Here is a 13,544-nt window from a genome sequence, read left to right on the forward strand (position 1 = left end):
TGCTCGTGAAGTCATCTGAACCTCTCGACTTTGCGACAGTCTCGTAATGGACAACATTCCCAAACTACTGGTATCGTGCACTTGTCTTTGTCGTGCATAATGCCTCACACTGATTTAGTGGCATGGTGTAACCTCAAGAAACTGAATTACATTAAGGTATGAGAAATGAGAGTCTGCACACTAAAGCAACTGAATAGGTCGCTGTAGAATAACAGGAAGGACTCAACAATACTGTTCAGAATTGATCTTTCAACTGAAGTTAATTCCTCAGAGTATTTTGCCAGCTGCCAGTACTACACCAGACCAGCTGGTAAAATGCTCAGAGAAATGGACTGCAGTTGAAAGATTGAATCCACTTCATTATCCGCTACGTATTCCTTATTTTGCTCAGTCCTGTGTTGTGATAAAAGCTTTTCAATAAAACACAATACTTACAAAAACGTTAATGTAACAACAAGAATGCAAGCAATTTGAAAAGGAAAAAGATAGTTTTTAAACCTGTTCCAAATGTAGAACTGATGAAGTAGAAACATCTTCGAACCCCATTGATCCCAATGGTCAATAACGTGTCCTAAATTTCAAGTAGTTAGCAGATTTCCATCAGCGGGTTTGCATTAGGAGTTAATATATAGAAAACTGAGCCTCTAACTTCCTTGGCACCAGGTCTGTTCCATGACCCAATGAACATCACAAAAGGGAATTGTATTTGATCAACTACATGTAGATGAAAAAAGAAAAGAAAGAAAGACTTGCATCTCACAACCTTAGGATGTCCCAAAGCACTTTACAGTCAATTTTGAAGTGCAGTCACTGTTGTAATGTAGGAAATGCGTCAACCAATTTGTGCACAGCAAGGTCCCATGAACAACAATGTGATAATGACCAGATAATCTGTTTTCTTTTTAGTGATTTTGGTTGAGGGATAAATATTGGCCAGAACACCAGGGATAACTCCCCTGCTCTTCTTTGAAATAGTGCCATGGGATCGTTTACGTCCACCTGAGAGCGAAGATGGAGCCTCAGTTTAACATCTCATCTGAAAGAAAGCATTTCCTCAGTACTGCACTGGGACTATCAACTTAGTTTATGTGCTCAAGTCTTTGGAGTGGGAAATGAACCCATGACCTTCTGACTCAGAGGCGAGAGTGCAACCATTGAACCATGGCTGACACAACCATTTGCAGTAATCCCAGATATATGGAGGTTCCTGTGCTTAATGGATAATTTGACTAAAATACGGAAAGGGCAAGGAAATGGTAAATCATGCTAATCAACAGGTCATTGATCTCCCATTGACCCTGGAGATTTTTAAGATAGTTGCTAAGAGTCTCCAAGAAAATGTGTGACTGGAATCTTAAGGGTCATTTTAAGGTCATCAAAAAGCAAAGCAGGCTAGAGAAAGGGACTGGGGCCAGGGTTCAGATTCAGAAGGCGACCAGTTTGTGTTGCAATGCCTTCCTTTCTCGTGAAGAATTGTGTTAAGTGGTTACCAAGCCTCGATCCTCAAGCTATCTCCGATGCGACCGATTGTACTGCAGTCATAGCTGAAGGTCAGGGATTTAGCAAAGAGCTTGCATGATGATGTTCGGCCAGTGTCTCTTCTTGGACACGGTCAACCGCAACATGTTCAGCTGGCTACAGCAATGAGAATGAAGACGCCCCAAAAATTCAGACAGAAAGAAAGGATCAACACATAGAAAGGTAACTGAAATGGAGAGAGCAAAACACTGGAATATAGCATTGTCAACACGAGTGATATTGATAAGGTAAAGAAGGGTTTTGATAGAGTAAATAAGGAGGAACTGTTTATAATGGCAAGAGGGTCGGTAACCAGAGGACACAGATTTTTAAGGTAATCGGCAAAAGAATCACAGGGAATTGAGGAGAAACCTTTATGTGCAGCAAGTTGTTGTAATCTGGAATGTTCTGCCTGAAAGGGTTGTGGAAGCAGATTCAGTAGTAACTTTCAAAAGGGAATTGGATAAATACTTGAAAAGAAAAAAATTGCAGGGCTTTGGGTAAAGAGCAGGGAATTGGAACTAATTGGATAGCTCTTTCAAGGAACTGGCACAGGCATGATGGGCGTAATGGCCTCCCTCTGAACTGTATGATTCTATGATTTATTGATTTTACGCTATTGTGGGATTCCCGGGCATAGAAAGAGAAGAGAGAAAAATAATCCCTCTTCCTCATATCCAGTGAATTTCATGAATTAAAACATAGTACAAAATCTATTAATTAACAAAATGTTTGAGCATTGCCTAATCTATGAAAACAGAGATTTATAAAAGGCCATTTGGCCCATCTGGCCAATTACTAGTTCCAATAACTTATGTACAACATGGAGTGTCCCAAATTTAAACCCTGAAATTTTAAACAGTGAAATATGACCGTACAAGTGCTTAATGTCTTCTCTCCAACTGCCACAGCATTATTGTTAATGACTCCACCAAAACAGCAGGGAGGGGAATTTCAGACAAATGCTTAAAAGTTTGTACGCTCTTATCAACTGCATAATTTCAAGGCCCTAGTCTCCTGAGGGAATAACATTAAGTTAACTTATCGAGAAGATAATGCTCTGTGAAGTATCTCGTTGCCCCACAAATGTAACCAAGTGACACTTCGGGTTACCAGCTTAACATTAAAATGTGCATTATAATGTCCATCCCTGACCAATTGTATTTGACAAGGTGCATGTGGGTCAGAAGCTTGGAGCTTGAACAAGAAAAATCTATGGAATACATAGCATTTGGGACCAACATACTCAGATTGTGGATTATGCTCGTTTTCCACTTTACAAAATCTTACAGCAATTTGTTGGCTTCCGTGCAATTCTTGGCCCATTTCCCCATCCAACGACACGATGGAAAAAAGGGAAGAGGGCAATATAATCTAAATGGTACAATTTTTAAATGGGGTTCAGGAATAGAGTAGGAGTTCACATACACAAATCTTTGATGATGGCAGGTCAAGGCATACAGGATCCTTGGCTTTATCGTTCACCTGAGGAAGGAGGTAGCCTCCGAAAGCTTGTGAATTTAAAATAAAATTGCTGGACTATAACTTGGTGTTGTAAAATTGTTTACAATTTATAAATGGAGGCATAGAGTATAACAGCAGGGGAGTTATGCCAAACCTTTATCAATCACTGAAGTATTGTGTCCAATTCAGGGCACCACATTTTAGGAAGGATGTCAAGGTTTTAGAGAGGATGCAAAGGAGATTTACTAGAATAACACCAGGGATGAGAGACTTCAGTTACATGGAAAGACTAGAGAAGCTCGGATTGCTCTCTTTAGAGCAGAGAAGGTTAAGGGGAGATTTAATTAAGGTGTTCAAAATTATGAAGGGTTTTGATAGAGTAAATAAGGAGAAAAGGTTTCCACTGGCAGGAGGGTTGGTAACCACAGGACACAAATTTATGGTAATAGGCAAAAGAACCAAGGGGGAAATGAGAAGATTTTTTTTTACGCAACGAGTTATTATGATCGACAATACACTAAGATGGGTAAGATGGGTATAGAGGGATATGGGCCAAGTGCAGGCAATTGGGACTAGCTTAGTGGTATAAATTGGGCGACATGGACATGTTGGGCCGAAGGGCCTGTTTCCATGTTGTAAAGTTCTATAATTCTATGATTTTACTACTTGAAAGGGCGGTGGAAGCAGATTCAATGGTAACTTTCAGAATGGAATTGGATAAATACTTGAAAAGGAAAAATTTGCAGGGCTACGGGGAAAGAGCAGTGGAGTGGGACTAATTGAATAGCTCTTTCAAAGACCCGGCACAGGCAGAATGGGCTGAATGGCCTCCTTCTGTGCCGGAAGATTCTATGGATTGCCATTTGAATATGTGGCACACAATTTTTTATGGGGGCTGTGAAGGGGAAAAAGAAGAGAAAGTAGAGATTATCTGACCTTCTGTACATAGATTTTGGATCCTGCAGAATGATTGTGAAGTAGGGCTGGTTGCAGAAGGTAATGGATCAGACTGGCTTGTGGATCTGATTTCAAGATAATAAGAAGTTTGCAAGGAAGGGGGGAGCTCAATGATGGAAATTATGACAAAAGTCTTGAGGAAGGAGGAGAAAAGGGAAAATGGGGTCAAACCCCAGAACATCTTCCCATATGGAAAACTACTGCAGTGTTCAAATTCCAATTGGGAAAGTGTTTTGCTACTAAAATTGGGTACAAATTCCTAGTCACAATTGATTACATAGCAAAGAAAGGTTATGGCAAGCCATGGTGAGTTAATTAAGAAATTCTTACCGAATAGGAAAGGTTATTTGTTCCCCTGTTATTTTGTCTCACTTTCAATTCGAAGTATGGAGCCATTGGGCTCGATTTTCGGATGTCCGAGCGGGTGCGTTCATGACGGGGGGCTCTGAAAATCGGGGATTCCCGGGGCGGGTCCAGAACCCGGCTCCAACCCACCCACTTCCGGGTTCCCCAGTGACGCACTCAGATGCGTGTGCAGCCCCCACATGCGGGACTCCCGCTGGCAATTAAAGCCGGTGGGATCCCACTTAAATCAATTAATTGGACACTTCAGGTTGTTAGCAGACCTGATTTGTAGGATATTTTAGGAGAGGTGGGATTTTCTTCTAAACTGAGCGGGTTTCCCATACTGGGGGAAACACTCCCAGTTGAAATGGACGTGTTGCAGCCGCCAGCATGTGGCAGCTGCAAAGGTCCATTTGACAGGTGGAGGGGGGGGACTCTCACTCATTGCAGGAGGCCACTCTGTCACTTTGGACAAAGTTTGGCCTCCACCACGCTCCTCCTGACAATAAAATTCACAAACTTGCAACCTCAACCTCGGTGTCCAGACACATTTACCTACCTTGCGGACCCCCTCAGATCTACATCTTCTGGATGGGGGCTGCCGTAGCTGCAGTCATGACCTCCTCGGAGGACGAACAGCATCACCAGCATCGCCATCCAGCTCTGACACGTGGAGCTCCACAACACAGTGCTGTGACACATCCACCTGCACAGCAGGAGGGAGGGCAACCACAGAGAGAGATGCGTCGCAGAGGGCACTACCCTCGCCACAGGGTCCACAGACCGAGGCTCAGCTTCCTGGACCTATCTGAGCAGCAGTGCACACGGAGGCTCAGAGTCACTCGACACGTAGTCATGGACATCTGCAGCCTCCTTCATGCCGAGCTGCTCCCGGCTGGCTCGAGCACCATCTTCTTACCTATCGCTGTCAAAGTCACCACTGCCCTCAACAACTTCTCCTCCGCATCCTTCCAGGGTGCCACTGGGGACATCGCCGGCATCTCTCAGTCGTCTGCACAAAAGAGCCCTGAAAATACACCTGCACCTACTCTGCAGTGACACAATGGGTGGCATCAGTTGTGGGTCTTCATGGTGATCTTCAGGAAAGGGCATTATTGCACAAATAAGACAAGATTTGCACAGAAGTGGCGATAGTGGTGACAATATAATATGTAATGTGAGTTGATCAGAAATCAAATATAAGTAAAAACCATGACAAACCCTCAAACACCCTTGTGCATCCCCTTCATGCTCACGACACGTTTGCCTTACGCTTCCTACTGCACATATGTGATGCATGCCCTGTGGCTGAAGCACAGGTAGTGGCAGGTTGGGTGAGGCTGACTGTGAAAGAGATGCATGAGAGGGTGAGTATGAGATAGAGCCATGAGATTGTATGAGGATTGGGTTGAGTGGTAGTGGCGGGATGAGTACTGGCGAGGTGAGTAAGTGCAGGTAAGATGAGGATGAGCTTTGAGTGGGTGTGATGAGTGATGTGACAGAGTAGTGTTGGCAGTGCAGAAGGAGGTGTGGGGTGGGGGCAGTGATGTGGCAGACGGAGTGTAGGGGAATGAGTAAGTGTACTTACTTTAGCTGACCTACTTAGGTGATTGAAGCGCCTCTTGCACTGTATGCAGGTGGTGCTGGTGACCTGCTCTGCCACCTCGAGCCAGGCCTTCCTGGTGGCAGAGGCAGGCCACTTCCTCCCGCCCGCTGGGGAGAAGATCTCTGTCTTCCCCCTCCACCTCACCCCATCCAGTAGGACCTGGAGTGAGACATCATTAAACCTGGGAGCAGCCTTCCCCCTGGGCTGCTCCATGCTGTAATTCTGGCTCCTTTCTGCAGCATCAGCATAGGGCTCCTCCAGCCGACAGCCCATGATGCGGGTGTGCAGTCCGCCCGCTGCGCAGCTTTCCAGCGCGAAACCTGGAAGCAAAGGAAAGTGCCTTCAATTAAGCTGCGATTGCGTGTGGAGCACCCCGAGTTCACTGGGCACGTTACCCACGCGCCCAGTCATCCCCCCACTGCCAACCCGCCTCCCTCCTAATATCGGGCCCTTTGTGTATGCTGAACAGTGTACGCAAAGATTTCTTTTCCTTCCACTTTGCAAAATGAAATCACATGAGATTTTCTTGTCGTAGTGTTATAAGACCTACTTATTTCGTTCTAAATGTAGTGTGGAAAATAGAAATTTCCTCTCCAGGCTCTTCACATAAAGTTCCTAATGTCTACGGTTTTCAGACCTTTTAACCACAATAGAATTCTGAAATTGCTTCACTGCTGTGTTCAACATTTTTAAAGCAATATCTAATTTATATTAAATTTCTCCAAGATCCCTTTTGATATGCATGTATATACTCATCAAAGCAATGGGTAACAGTGCAAGGAGATAGATCCCCCCCCCCCCCAATTCTACACTTAGTGAACCTTCAAGTGCTCTCAGGTCAAGTGTGTGAGTTGCAATGCAGACACCCATCCCCCACCATCCCAATGAGAGAGGATCAAGTCATTTGGATGTGACACAACCCTCTAAAACAGTGTTGTCACACTAGCTAAGTCCAGCCTGAACAATTGTTTCAACTGGGCCTCCCCTATATTTGTGCCAAAATAGACCATTTTGTAACCAAACTGAAATGCCAAATCTCACATTAAATAGCAAGGCCATTATCATAGAAATAGGAACAGAAATGATGAACCTCAGTGGGTTAGGATACTTCCCATTTACCTCTGGAAGTGTGTAATTTAGATCTTGGGAGACTGGCATCCACGCACTGTCCCCCATACCGTACTTATGTTGCTCAAACTAGCTCCCTTATTCATGTGGCAGAATTGTAAACCCAATGAGAGAGGGACAATTCTGTTGCAATAAGGGAGCCAGTTTTAGCAATGTTAGTGTGGGGAGATGGCACACAAAAGCTGGCTTCCCATCATCTAAATTAAACAGGCACAAATATAAATGTGCCTTGGGACCTGGGTTGAATCCAGCCCAGAACGTGTTCACTTTCTCCTGGATTCAAGGGGCCTAATGAAATTAGTTTTATCATTCATAGCCTTATGTGAACAGGTCCAAAGAAGAACAGTCAATAATTCAGAATGCTGATGATTTGTGCCTTTGAGTTGTGTATCATTAGTGATCAGTTCTAGGCATCTGTTTGGTCAAAGGGATATGGCAGGACTCTAAGTTGGCAGGATCAGGGTGCATTAAATAGAAATGTCAGACTGATGCAGTACTGAATGTTCTTCAGAGGTTGGGATTAAAGTAAATTGTTGCAGTAAAGCAGCTTTAATCTGCAATCCAACTGTGCCTTTGGGAATGCTCAATGCTGACTCTGAATGCCAAAAATGGAAATGTATTCCATTCCCCAAAGTTGAAATTTCTTTTTAAATGAGCATAAAATTTACCCAAATTTCCAAATGAAAATCAAATCAAAACTCACCTAAAGCTTAAAATTTGAAGTTTCCTTGATTGAGTTTTAAAAGGAAACTCTTAAGAGCATTCCAGTGATTTCATGGTCTCTCTGATCATGTTTGATGATGTTGCACATTTCTCAGAGGTACTGTCCAACCTATAGCTCAATGCCATTTTTGGCTTTGCAGAACTATGTGCCTATTTTAACACATTGGATTGAAAAGTTTCAGAAACTTGAATGCTCATAGCATGAGCAGAGATGAAGTGCATTGCTTCAGTGTTCTGTTTCACTGATTGGATTTAATATTCCAGATATCCAGATTTTCCAAAAACCCAGTCCTACTGACTGGCATGCAAGTCTAAAGAAGAGATGGCCTCTTTCCCTCCATCCACTGGGGAAACCAATTGCAATTTAAACTTTGCAATGCCAAGAACTAGAAGCCAATTGTGCACATCAATGTGACACACTTTAATATCTGCAATGTTTGCTCCCAGCACTATTTTACACTTGGTAACTCCCATTGCATGTGCAACAAAGCACCCACTTCCACCTCCCAATCTCCAACAAAGGACATCCTCCATAATGACATCCTTTGTAACTGCCTGCAAGTGTAGTATAGGCAATTCATCATTTTTAGTTGCGCGACCTTAGTTTTATCTGAGTGGAACACATCTTTGAGATCCAAAAACATATGCAACTCCAGTAGTATGGTCTCCATACACCCCAGCTATACATACATTAAAAAAAGTAATGGGAAGATTTTGACTATTCCATAATTAGATGTCTTGCCTACAATGAAATTAGTGTCTCAGTCCGTTGAGAAAAAAATTATTAGATTCTTGCCAAATCATGCACTGCCTAAATCTTTATGCATCACAGATCTTCATTGAAAATGTCTCCAGTTTTAACCCATCAAAATGCCTTTTGAGCTCTTGAAAGATTCTTATCCTAGGCAAAGAAGACCGGTCTCTTGGAGATGTAGCATCTGCTTCTAATTCATCCAATTGACCACCAAAAGTAATCATAACATTACTTACCAATGGAGAATCGAAGAGTATCATAAGTTCTCTAGAAAAAAAGAAAGACTTGCATTTATGTAACGCCTTTCACAACCTTAGGATATCCCAAAGCACTTTAGAACCAATGAAGTATTTTTGAAGTGTAGTCACTGTTGTAATGTAGGAAACGTGACAGCCAATTTGCACACAGCAAGCTCCCACAAACAGCAATGTGATAATGACCTAGTGTTGTTGGTTGAGGGATAAATATTGGCCAGGACACCGGGGAGAACTCTCCTGATCTTCTTTGAATAATGCCATGGGATCTTTTACGTCCACCTGAGAGTGCAGACAGGGCCTCGGTTTAACGTCTCATCAGAAAGATGGCACCTCCAATAGCGCAGCACTCCCTCTGTACTGCACTGGAGTGTTAGCCTAGATTATGTGCTGAAGTCTCTGGAGTGGGACTTGAACCCACAACCTGGTTAATCTACATCTACCCATAGCCACCATCTGGTCAGCAAGACTTTTATGCTACATTTTTTGCAGGACATTAATTAGTCAATTATTCTTTAACAGTTCCAACCAACCAGGTGGGTGTATTGCACTCACTACACTTACAGCCAGTTATCCAGCAAATATGTGCTGTAACTGGTGGCAGTGGAATATGATATGCCTGCTTTAACTTCTATATCTGAATTAACTGTAGGCATCCCTCCTCCTCAGTCACCAAAAATAATTCTTTATGTAAGGGTATGTTAATCAAAATGCAAACATAAACATTAAATAATTAATTTGCAGAATATAATTGTCTAAATTAATTAATTTGGATGGATGTCTACTGTAAGTACATAACTATATGACTTACTTATTTGCTTTTTCAATGTTACAGAATATTTTAAATTTTAAAACAAACTCTGATGTGATGCCCTGATGCTTTTGAAGACTGGAGTGAAATCTAACGGAGGCATGTGATAAGTTCACCAACTAACAATTCCCAGACCGACTGTCCTGTTAGTTTCCCAGACACGTTACCAAAAATGTATCTAGATCTCAAGGCAAAGATTGAAACTCTGGAGGGTATAACGAGTTGGGACTCATTCAGGAGTGTGATCTAAGATATGAGCATCAAAATAACCTGGGGAAGGTTAGAATTTTAGAAATGTTATGGTTTGTACCTCTGCTATTTCATCTTTGAAATTGCTTAGTATTCTAGAATTTAGATCATTTGGTAATTTTATTAACCTAATGAAATTACCGAATGATCTAAACATATATATATATATATATATATATATATATAAAACACAGATGAAGTAACAGGGGTTCAAATCATAAAATGTCCAAAATTCTTGAAAATAAAAATTAACGAAAGGACTGGAGAGTGGTCAATATTACACCCTTGTTCAAAAAAAAGGAAAGAATAAACCAGATAAAAATACACCCAATTAGCCTCATGTTGGTGGTAGGAAAACTGCTACAGATCATAATAAGGGAGAACATTAGTGAGCACCTAGCAAAGCAAGGGCTGAATAGGGACAGGTAGCATGAATATAAAAGGGGCAGCTTGTGCTCGACATTCTACATAAATGAGGTACTGCCTGTGTGGAGGGCACACTGCAACTACCAGTCTAAGATCAATAACTGGAGCATGAAGGAATTAGATAAATACAAAGAATGAGAGTGCGGAGTGAGTTCCGGAGAAGTTTCCTGATGCAGTGAGTATGGAATGCTTTGCCGCAGGGAGTAGTTGAGGCAAGGACCATTGCATCTTTTAAAGGAAAAAGTGGACAAATATGTGAAACAGAGGAAGAAACAGGGCTATGGGAAGAGAATGGAACAGTGAGATTAGATTTGGATTCCACTTGCAAATAGCCAGCACAGACACAGTGGGCCAAATGGCCTCCTTCAGTGCTGTAAAGTCATATGGTTTTATTGAGATGCAGGGAAAGAGCAGGGTTACAGTTGATAGTTTCAGTGGGGAGCTCATGACAGCACGGACAATGGGCTCATTGTGTACTGACATTTCTGTGATCCAATGATTCCCTGAAAATGTCTGCGCACAAGGATAAATAATGTGCCTTTCATACGGACCCTACTGGATGTGATAACATGACTTAATTTTAGCCACCAGCAGTCCAAGGATGGCACAGAGGGGTAAGTAGGGAGCAGCCCTGCCAAGTGCTGCGATGGAAATAAAAAGCTGTAGTGACGAGAATTGCCTGTAATTATCAATGCTGGTGATCAAGAATAAATGGTATAAACCCATTAGAAAGTTGGCACACACCAAGGCAAATTTGAGATATTGCCACTCTACCACTTAAAATAAATGTGTTAAATGCTTCCATTGAAATAACAGACAATGGAATTGCATCCGAATGTATAAGCATTCGTACACTAATATTCATCCAGTATAATCTCTAGGCCACAGAGAATGTTAAAAAAAAGCAGTTTTTTTGTAAATCTACAGCTGTGTTACTGTTTCCTGATCATAGAATCATACAGCACAGAAGAAGGCCATTTGGACTACTGTGCCTGTGCTGGCTCTTTGAAAGAGCTATCCCATTAGTCCCACTCTCCTGCTCTCCCTTGCACTGTAGCCTGGCGTCGGATACTTATAGATATCGCACATTGAAAGGCGACTGTGGACACTTGGTAGAGTTCCAGTTGTATTCCTGACTGCCTGGCCTGAGATTAATGTGCATTTACCAAATCACACCCCACATGGCATTTAGATTTGGTTGTCTACCAGACTGAATTTGACAGAATGGGGCTTTCTTGCCCATACATTGGGTCATGGTGGATTATAGAAAATAAACTGAGACACAAGACTTAGGCAGTTGAGTTGTGCGTTACGTCAGCTGCACAACAAGTGAGTCACCATTAATTATTACCTCCTTAGGTACTTTGTTTATACTACATATACCTCCGTTATGTGTTTATGTGTGAAGTTCAAAGCCTGTTTTTATTGTACTTTTTTTGACAAGAAGTGGGATAGCTATTGACTTTACAATGCTGATAAATTGTAGTTCATTAAGACTCACTAGCAAGGCTCACAGTGTTCACACTGGGGAGTTGCATATGGATGGAAAGGAAAGTCACTGGAAGGTGCAGGGCAGAACAGATGGGGAATGGGGACAGTGAAAGGAAGAACTCAGGAGAGACTGTCCTGCTGTAAAAGGCAGACGGAGTCTTGGTTTGATGTCTGACAATGCAGCACTCTCTCAGTACTGTATAAGTGTCAGCCAAGATTATGTTCCCATATCCTGGAGTGGGACTGGAACTCAAATCTTTCTGACTCTGAGGCGAGAGTACTGTACTATCTAATGAACAAGCAATGAAAAGAATGTCAGAGGAACGTAGCCCTTGCTAACAGAGCCTGTGTTCCCAACCTGAGTTCAAAGCTAAGATTAGTCCCACACAATTTGACTTTAACTATAACTCAAAATCCAGAAAATGCTCTTTCAATAAGCTACATTGTATTAATTACCGCATCAAATATATTGCAAATCTGAGGAGAAATAATTTCAGTGCAAGTTCTTTGCCTTCCCCTCTTATGTCTCGCACAAATACTTTGTTAAAAATCTTCTTTGCGTGAGGAGAAATCGGTTTGTTTCGATTTGCCACTGCCTTGAGGAGATCAGTTAGAGGTCAGAGACTTGGTTAGCAAGGACTGTACTGACATAATGTAGTCTGGCATTCTTTTCACTAATGCAAGCCAACTGACAGCAGTCAATCATTTCCTAAGGAAGTGTCAGACAAGCACACGCCAGGCATAATATTAGTTGAATGTGCCTCAGGTCCTGCTCCTGATCCACAGTGGATGAGAAATCATGGTTTCTCTTAATGGGGTGTTTATGCAAGATGTAAAAGACTGGACTCAAATTACTTAACAGAAGAATTTTTAAAGTGAGGAGAAGATCATTAGGACTAATAAGCTGATTCTTTTCCCAGAAATCAACCCCATCTTAGCTTCTACCAGATTCCTCGATCCCTTCTCTCTATAAAGCCATGGCTCAGTGGGTAGCAATCTCACCACTGAGTCAAAAGGTTGTGAATTGTAAACAATTTTACAACACCAAGTTATAGTCCAGCAATTTTATTTTAAATTCACAAGCTTTCGGAGGCTTCCTCCTTCGTCAGGTAAACGTTTACCTGACGAAGGAGGAAGCCTCCGAAAGCTTGTGAATTTAAAATAAAATTGCTGGACTATAACTTGGTGTTGTAAAATTGTTTACAATTGTCAACCCCAGTCCATCACCGGCATCTCCACATCAAAAGGTTGTGGGTTCAAGTTCCACTTGAGAGACTTGAGCACAGAATCTAGGCTGACACTTCAGTGCAGTACTGAGGGAGTGCTGTACTGTCGGAGATGCCGTCTTTTGGAGGAAAGGTTAAACCAAGGCCCTGTGTGCCCTCTCGGTGAAAAACATTCAATGGCACTATTTTGAAGAAGAGCAGGGGAGATCCCCCCGGTGTCCTGGCCAATATTTAGCCCTCAACCAACATCACTAAAAAACAGACTATCTGGTCATTATCACATTGCTGTTTGTGGAACTTTGCTGTACACAAATTGGCTGCCATGTTTCCTACATTACAACAGTGACTACACTTCAAAAGTATTTAATTGGCTGTAAAGCATTTTGAGATGTCCTGACATCGCGAAAGGCGCTAAATAAATGCAAGTTCTTTCTTTTATTTTTAAAAATCCATTTCATCGCCTCTCTAGTCCACTTATACGATCTGCTTCAAAGTCCTTCCCTAGTCCACAAATGTATTACCCTACAGAACATCCTTTCCTTTTACAATAATAATGATCATAGGCAACTGCAATGTGTAGATATTAAAAATT

General features: G+C 42.1%; 1 protein-coding gene across 1 annotated transcript in view; it reads left to right on the top strand.

The window, feature by feature from the left end:
• The window catches only part of LOC137335326 (cadherin-22-like), a 342,572-nt gene that overhangs the window by 215,129 nt on the left and 113,899 nt on the right, over positions 1 to 13,544 (top strand). The window lies entirely within an intron of this gene.

This window comes from Heptranchias perlo, chromosome 19, assembly GCF_035084215.1.
Source record: "Heptranchias perlo isolate sHepPer1 chromosome 19, sHepPer1.hap1, whole genome shotgun sequence".
Classification (NCBI taxonomy): domain Eukaryota; kingdom Metazoa; phylum Chordata; class Chondrichthyes; order Hexanchiformes; family Hexanchidae; genus Heptranchias; species Heptranchias perlo.